This window comes from Netta rufina (assembly GCF_964035555.1).
Source record: "Netta rufina genome assembly, chromosome: 17".
NCBI classification, from domain to species: Eukaryota; Metazoa; Chordata; class Aves; order Anseriformes; family Anatidae; genus Netta; species Netta rufina.
This window is the reverse complement of record NC_140141.1, coordinates 14,066,835-14,074,368: the sequence shown is the minus strand read 5'-3', so window position 1 is coordinate 14,074,368 and position 7,534 is coordinate 14,066,835.

Below are 7,534 nucleotides of genomic sequence, written 5' to 3'. Positions count from 1 at the left end.
CAGATTTGCCCCAAGCCCCCCAGTTCTCTGCAGTACAACCCCTGTGTGCATTTCTCAGCCGTCCTCTTGACGTGCCCAGAGGTGAGTGGAGTGCTCAGCACACTGTGGGTCTCCGAGGGACAGCGTCTGGCTCCTCATGGGCCACGGTCCCATTGCCATGGGAATTCCTCTGCTTCAGCCCCTGGGCGAGGGGATTCCTGGAGCAGCTCCCAGCAGCACGGGGACATGTAGCCCCTTCATGTCCCCAGGGTGAGACAACAGGACACGCTTATCCCAAGGGATAAAAGCCGTGTCCCATAGCAGAGCCTGGCCAGATCCTGCCATGGGTGCATGGGGTGCCCTGATGCAGAGGAAGGATCCTGGCTGCGGGTGGCTGGAGAGCAAAGTGCTGAAAGCCTGCCCCGCCGAACGGGGGAGGTTAATTACTGCGATCAACAATATCCGGAGGGAAAAAATGTTACAGCAGATATTACCAATTAACCCAGAAATCTAAACATCACAATTGCTGCAATTAATAGGATCCTACGCTCGCGCTAATTACCAGGCTGCGTGAGAGGCGGGTGTGCCAGGAGGGAGGGGAGCTGCGGGGGGCCCTGGGGACCCAGCAGATCCCTGCTCCATGTCTCGTTCTATCCCATCCCATCCCATCCCATCCCACCCCATCCCATCCCATCCCTCCAGTTATCGTGGGGACCACCCCACCACCATGCGAAGGGTCTCGCCCGTTTTTGCAGCAGCCACCTTAGCAGAATTCCCACTGTCACCTCGTGCTAGAGCACATCAATATCGAGTAAGGCTGGGTAAAAACAAAAACCAACTCCTTTTCCCTCCGACAGAGCTCGGGATAATCTGTTAGCTCCAAGTGGATTTGGCAGTTCAGTCAGCGCAGCCCTTCCCACCTCCCATCCCCGCAGGCTTGCAGGGCGTTTGCAGGCAGGAGGGCGCATCCCGCTTTCCCCCGGCACTTTTGTAGGGTTTCAGCTTTGTGCTGATTTTCCTCAAAAGAGGAGAAAAGGCTTCCTTGGCACGCAGCAAAGCCTCCTGCTAACAGCAGCTTTGCTCTGTAAGTAAGGCTCGGTCCTCACCGCGAGCTGCAAATCCAGCTATCAAGAGCAGGCCGACGCGGTGTAATGGATGTGGTGTCAAGAAAAATTAAATCAAGTGTCAGGATAAAATTCCAGGGGGGACCATACTTTTATGATTCATAATGCCAACCAATTATCTCCCTGACAGGCCGAATGGCCGCATTTTATCATGCCCGGCAGCCTGGAACGGGAGTTGTGCAAATTGGCGAACGAAGAGATCCTTTAACGAACTCGGCGAATTCTGTAACGATCGCTCGCACGCGCTTCATTTTTCAGCTCCAAATGACAAAAAAATACCAAAAAAAAAATGGAACTTAGCGTGTGCCAGAGCTGAGACAATCCCCAAAAAGCACCTCTGCCTGGGGAGGCTCGGGCACATCGCCCCCCTCTGCCCCAGAGTCCGTCCCAAAACGCCAGGCAGCTTTTTATCCTCAACAGCTGCCACGCTCCGGCGCTGCTTGCTTTGGGCACCGAGACATCAAACCGAGGCTGCGTTTCCATCAGAGATAGGAAGTAATTGAATATCTCAAGCAGGTACAAAGCATTGCCCTTGGTGACGCCTGCCCCCCAAATTACATCAGCTGCCGTGATTCAGCAGCAGGCGAAGCGGGGCTCACGCGGCCGGTCGGGGCCGAGCACATCGGGTTGTGCACGCCACTCACCGCTGTTGTCTCACAGCAGGAGCCAAGCACGGTGGCAGCAGGCGTCCCCAGAAAGCCCCCGCAGCACCCAGGCTGGTCCCCAACGCAGGACATCCTCCAAAACCTCCAAATACCAACCTCTGAGATACGGAAGTTAAACCAAACCCAGCACTCAGCCCTCTCACTGGGTGCTTTGCCTAAAATGTGAATATTTTCTCCAAAAGAAGGCAAGGGGTGCTCAGGATCACCATTACACAGACCTTTCCCAAGTGTTCAGGCCAGGTGTTTGCAGGCTGGAAGTGAAAATAAAAACCACCCAAGCTGCCACCAGCCAGGTCCCCAAGGAAAAGCTGTCACCCCTCAGGGCCAGGCGCCACCGAGGGCACTGTAGGGGCAGGTTTGGGTAGGAGGGCTCGTGCCACCCCGCTGGCACCATTCCTCACGGCAAAACAGCCTTAAAATAACTTTTCCCCCTTTCCTTACACCCGACGAGGCTTCCTTCTGGGAGCGTGCAGGCACGTGTGCGGGCACACACGCAACGCTCCCCACCGCACCGCAGGCAGCCGCGCTCTCATTATCTCTTAAATAAAGCGTTTTAAAACTCTCTCGGAATTTAGCAACAATCGCCATGGATACCAATCACCAAAATCCCTCCGTCACTATGGCAACGCCTTCCCCAGCTTGCCTATTTATCCCGGAGCTGACACGCCATTTATTGTGAGTGATAGGAAGGGAATTTGAAAGCAACCTTCCCCCGGCGCACGGAAGCATGAAAACCCTCGGTGAGGAAGTGACTATTAATAGAGATGAAGGGGCTGCGGCGCGGCACCAGGCGCTTGGATCCTGCACGCCGAGGACCACGGGGACAAGAGGCAGGGTCCCAGAGCGGGGCTGGGTGCTGGGGACAGCCCGGGGGCTCTCCATGCAGGTGAACCGCACATAAAAACCTCCGCTAGGTCCTTCTGGCACCCGCCGGGGTAATGTTCGAGAGGCTGGAGATCTCGGCGGTGCTTATTTGCACAATGTACCTGACAGAGCAGCGCGGTTTATTAGGCTCTGTGTCTCCAAGGGTCGCGTACTGCGGAGCTGGAGCCTGGTGGACGTGCTCACCGCAGCCTCCTACCCCACGGAGACGGAGGGGTTTCAGCACGAGGGCAGCAGCGCAGGCTGGAACAAAGCCTCTCCCCCGTGGTTCTGAGCTGGCACCAGGGCACTGAGCACGCTGCGTGTCAGAAACACTTAGCAGCGGGCCAAGGAACGGGCAGGCAGCCTGGCAAAGAAAGCCCCTCACCACTGCACCCTTCGTGAAACAAGGGGAAAGGATCTAAGGCCCTGGGAGGGGCTCAAACCCCCCAAAAAACCTCCCCTGTCCTCCCATGGTGACACCAACTGAGAGGGAGGACAAGGACAGCAGCAAGAGGCTGAGCCCAGGCAGCGGGCAGGACGAGGGCTCTTTCCTCATCCCCTCTGCCACGCTGCATGAGCACGAAGGCCTCTCCGTGCGGTTTTTGCGCTCTGCAACCAGAAGAGCTTCATGCTTGGAGGGCAGGAGGCAGCCACGTGGCGTGGATCTGCTCCTTCGGGAAGGACGGGGCACAGGCTGTCACATCCCATCACGGAGGACACTCGTCCTGGAGGGTGACGGCAACGTGCTGGCTCTGTACCTTGTTTTTTGTCAATGGCTGGCACTGTGTGGGGAAGAAGCTTTGTATTTTTCTTGCCCCTGGTACGAGCACCATGGTCCAAACCAATTCCATGCAGTGACCCATGCCTGGGGAGAGCAATTGGAGTAAGAGCCCTACTGTTTTTTTTTCCCCTGAACAGCTCCGTTATGCAGAAATGCGTCTCCACGGTGAAAGTCACCCCTCAAAGAGTTCTGATCGATTCCAGCAGATCCCGGGAGCAGATTGTCCAGACGCCGACATTGCTATGCAGACCCAGGCCTGGGAAATGGACCGAAGCTAATAGGAATTCAGCGCGGCCGCCGATGATTTGTACAATTATGAAGTGCCATGAATCAAAAGGTTAACTTGCAGACAGATCCCTGCGGGAGAGCCCCGAGGCATCGATTTCAAGCCGAATCTCTTTATTACAGGACGACGGGAGCCTCGGCATCACACCACCGGGGCAGCTGAAGGCTGCGCGGGGAGCAGGTGAGCGCAGGACGCCCCGAACGGCAGCGCGGAGCTCTTTGGTGAGGATGCTCGGAAAGCGCCGCGCTTCCCCGAGCTCCTGAGCCGTGAGAAATGCGAACTGACTGCAGTGTGCAGAGAGGCCGTTAATTACAATTACCCGAGCCACCGAAACATCTGTGATGAACAGGAGGGCTCCGGGAGGCTGAAGGCGCGAGAGCGGATCGCTCGGAGACACCGAGACGCCGACTGCGGCACTCGAGGCGGGCGGACACGGAAAGGCAGCCTTGAGACGGGCAGGGGGGAGATCTGCAAAGATGATAACGTCTCGGGGAGGTTCACTGTTGGCACAGAAGCCTACACAAAGACCCCGATTAAAGCAGATTTCTGCTGTGCTAAATCAGGAGGGTGGCACCAGCACTATCAGGATGCCAGAAGCACGGGGACAGCAGCGGGCGCAGTCTGGATCCTAAGCAGTCTCCCCAAGGGACTCCCTCTGGGAAGGACAGGGTGGACACACATCTAGAGCAGCCCATGCAGGAGAGCTGGCTGCTTCTCTCTCGGGAGCACAAACCTTTCCCGACCTGCTCCTGCTGAACCAAACAATGTTTTCAGCAGCAGCAGGGCCGGGGGGACCCTGCCCACCTCCCGCTCGGTGGCATTTCTGCTGAGATCCACGCGTGAGCCGGAATCGCTGCAGCCGGGCAGGCTGAGGGCAGATTTATGAGCTGCTGGGCACAAACAGCTCTTGCCCAGCCAGCCTTAAACCAGCTCTGCACACCCACAGTCGAGCCACCAGGACAGACACAGCCGTTTGCTCCTCCTGAAAGGATGCTCCCCCACTCCACAAATAGGAAATCTCAAGCGCACAGGAAGAAATGAGATCAGTCTGAAAAAGCCACCGCTAACTTCTCTCTCCTGTTTGTTACACAGCACTTTGCATCCCTTTTGTCATTATTCATAGCCATAAACACACGTGGGACTTCCAGGGATCCGTCAGATTAAAGATTCAGGCCAGAAAAAAACCACAACCACGAGCTAAGCCCAGACATGGCACCGCTGAACAAAAAGGCCAGAAGGAATCACAGCACGGGAGAGACCAGGGAGCTCTCCCCCCTGTCAGTTCACATGCAATGACACAAAGAAACTGAGAAAAACACCAGCACCAGAACCCAAAAATGCTTCCTCTGTTAGGAGCAGACGTGCAGGCAGCCGAGAAGGACAGCGAACTGTCAGGACGAGGCACTAAAAGCACAGCAGCCCCTCCACGACTCAGAGGCATTCGCTGGCAGAGCCGGGCTCCTCTCAGATCAAACGTTTTGATCTGTGAATTGTTATTCCAAGTCGTACTCCACGGGGAAAACAGGAGGCAATCAGCATATTGAGGAACCTTTGAAGGTGTTTTTCCTAACTGTTACAAAAGAAAAAGGGGAAAAAAATTATAATACACGTTTGATCCTCTGGCAACAACAAAAGGGCAAAGGAAGATTCCAGACTTGAGGCACAAAAGCCATGAGATGGGCTCAGAGGTGATCCCAAGTGAAGAGACAGCACAGAAGGGATCAAGAAGCACAGCAGAGGGACACGAAATGAGGATTCCTGCCCTGAAAACGGAGCCCTTGACTTGGCTCAGCTGTGCCAGCAGAGGTGCACAGGAAAAACATTTGCTTTGGGAAGAGCAAACAGGCTGACTGAAGGACACCTTACTCCTCCCTGGCAGGATTTCGTGACCCACTCAGCTCTTCCTGTTACAGGACCGGGACAGCATGATGAATCTTCCTTTATACCAGAAGGCTCGTTTCAGAGCTCACCTAAAACTAAACACTGGAACTTGGACTGCAGTCAGCCAAAGTTTCAAGGTTTTTGTTCAGAGACAAACTCGTCCTTGAGCACTATGCAGTCATCTGGGCTACAGAGAAGGCTGGGTGCTGAGAGCCACCTCCCAACAAGAGCCTCCAGGGCTTGCTTCTAGTTTGAGGACAATCTTATGACCAGGTTTGGCTTCGCTTCCCCCAAATGCTCACAAGCACCCGGGATGAGAACGGCTGCACGAGCACACCAAGACACCAGCAGTTTGCAACAAGAACAAACTACGACAGCAGTGTCCAATTAAAGAGACTTCTGAACCCAAAAGGGTTGAAGTCTATAATCAACTCTGTTCATCCTCCCCTACACTGGGCAGGTGAAAATGCAACACGGCAGCCCGGCAGAGAGCAGGAGGTGCTGCAAGTTCCACTGCCTCGCTGTCGTGTTCGGTTTTTGTCAGTCCCCCTCTCCCCACAGACTCTGAAAGTGGTTATAAAACCTCTGCCACACACAGAGGTGGATGCAAACCGTGAGGCCCATTCATAAAAAAGCCTTACTCTACAGGATAATCGCCTTAAAACCGAGCTGCCCTCGTTTGAATTCAGCGTGGTTTTGAAGCTGCAGAGGCCTCAGCCACGGGGCTTTCCCTCCATCCTGGCTTTCCGGTAGATTATCTCTATGCCTTGCCATTAAGCTTGTTTTGCTACAAATTCGGCTGGTATTTGCTGTGTTCAACCAGCATCGCCCGTGTTGTCTGTTACAGCACCCCGTTTATTTCCCGAGAAGCTGCGGGATGGCACATCTGCTTTGTGCCCGCTCAGCCCCTCTAAGCAGGATCAAGGGGAGCGCTAACGCTTGGCTCAATGAAATTGAACCAAAACCCTCCCATTTTAGCGAAGCTGCTGATGGCTCCGGCTGCCTGGTTTCTGGGAAGCAGCAACAGCAACGACATGACTGGTGGGAGCATTCCCAACTGCTTCCAGAACGAAAAAGCAGCATTGGTGGACCTAAAATTAGGCAGAAGACACAATAGTTGGACTCAGGGCATGTGTCCGCTCCTCTGCTCCTGCCCAGAGAACAGGTAGAACATTACTTCTTTGGAAGTGTCTAGCTCCAAGTGCTACAAAGTGAGAAATGTTGGCAGCTTTTGAAGCACGGTAGCAGCAGCTGGCAGAAAGGAGCCCGAGGCACAACACGGCTCCTGTGCAAAGCACCAGTCCCTCGTTTGAGTCGCTGCGTGGTGCTGGCATACGAGGATCTGAGGAAACAGCAGAGCCCCGAAGACAAACGGTGCTCGAGTTGAAAGATCTGGAAGGAAGGAAGGAGCAGCAGGGGAGCACCAGCTCCCTCCCCGCTCCCCCCTGGAAGAAGAGGTTGCAGCAAATTGTGACGAGGACAGAGAAAGAACAGCATCGCCCTTCCTCTCCAGCAATTAAAACTGATTGATTACACACTACTACTCAGCCAGAAAGAGAGGCATTTGTGAGGGTGCCCCACACCAAGCTCAGCCATCAGCACAGGAACAGCGAGGGCCAATTTTCAGGAGGTGGAGCAGGAAGGAGCTGCAGCACCCAAGCACTGCAGGAGTGCAGGACACCCTGGCCACGAGCCATCGAGGGCTGACCGCAGGGGCAGTACCTGGGAGGCACGCAGACCCTGCCACGGGGCAGCCAGCAGGCAGAGGAGGACAGGAACAAAGCTGCACACTCACACACATCACATTTAGCATCCTATCTAACAGGAGTTGTGCTCCGCTGGCTCTGCAGAAGGACATCCCATCCCGGGGGGCTCAGCAGCACTGCAGCTCGGAAGCTCTAACGCCGAGGCCTGAAGATTGGTGCCCATACACCACGGGAACCTGGAGAACAGA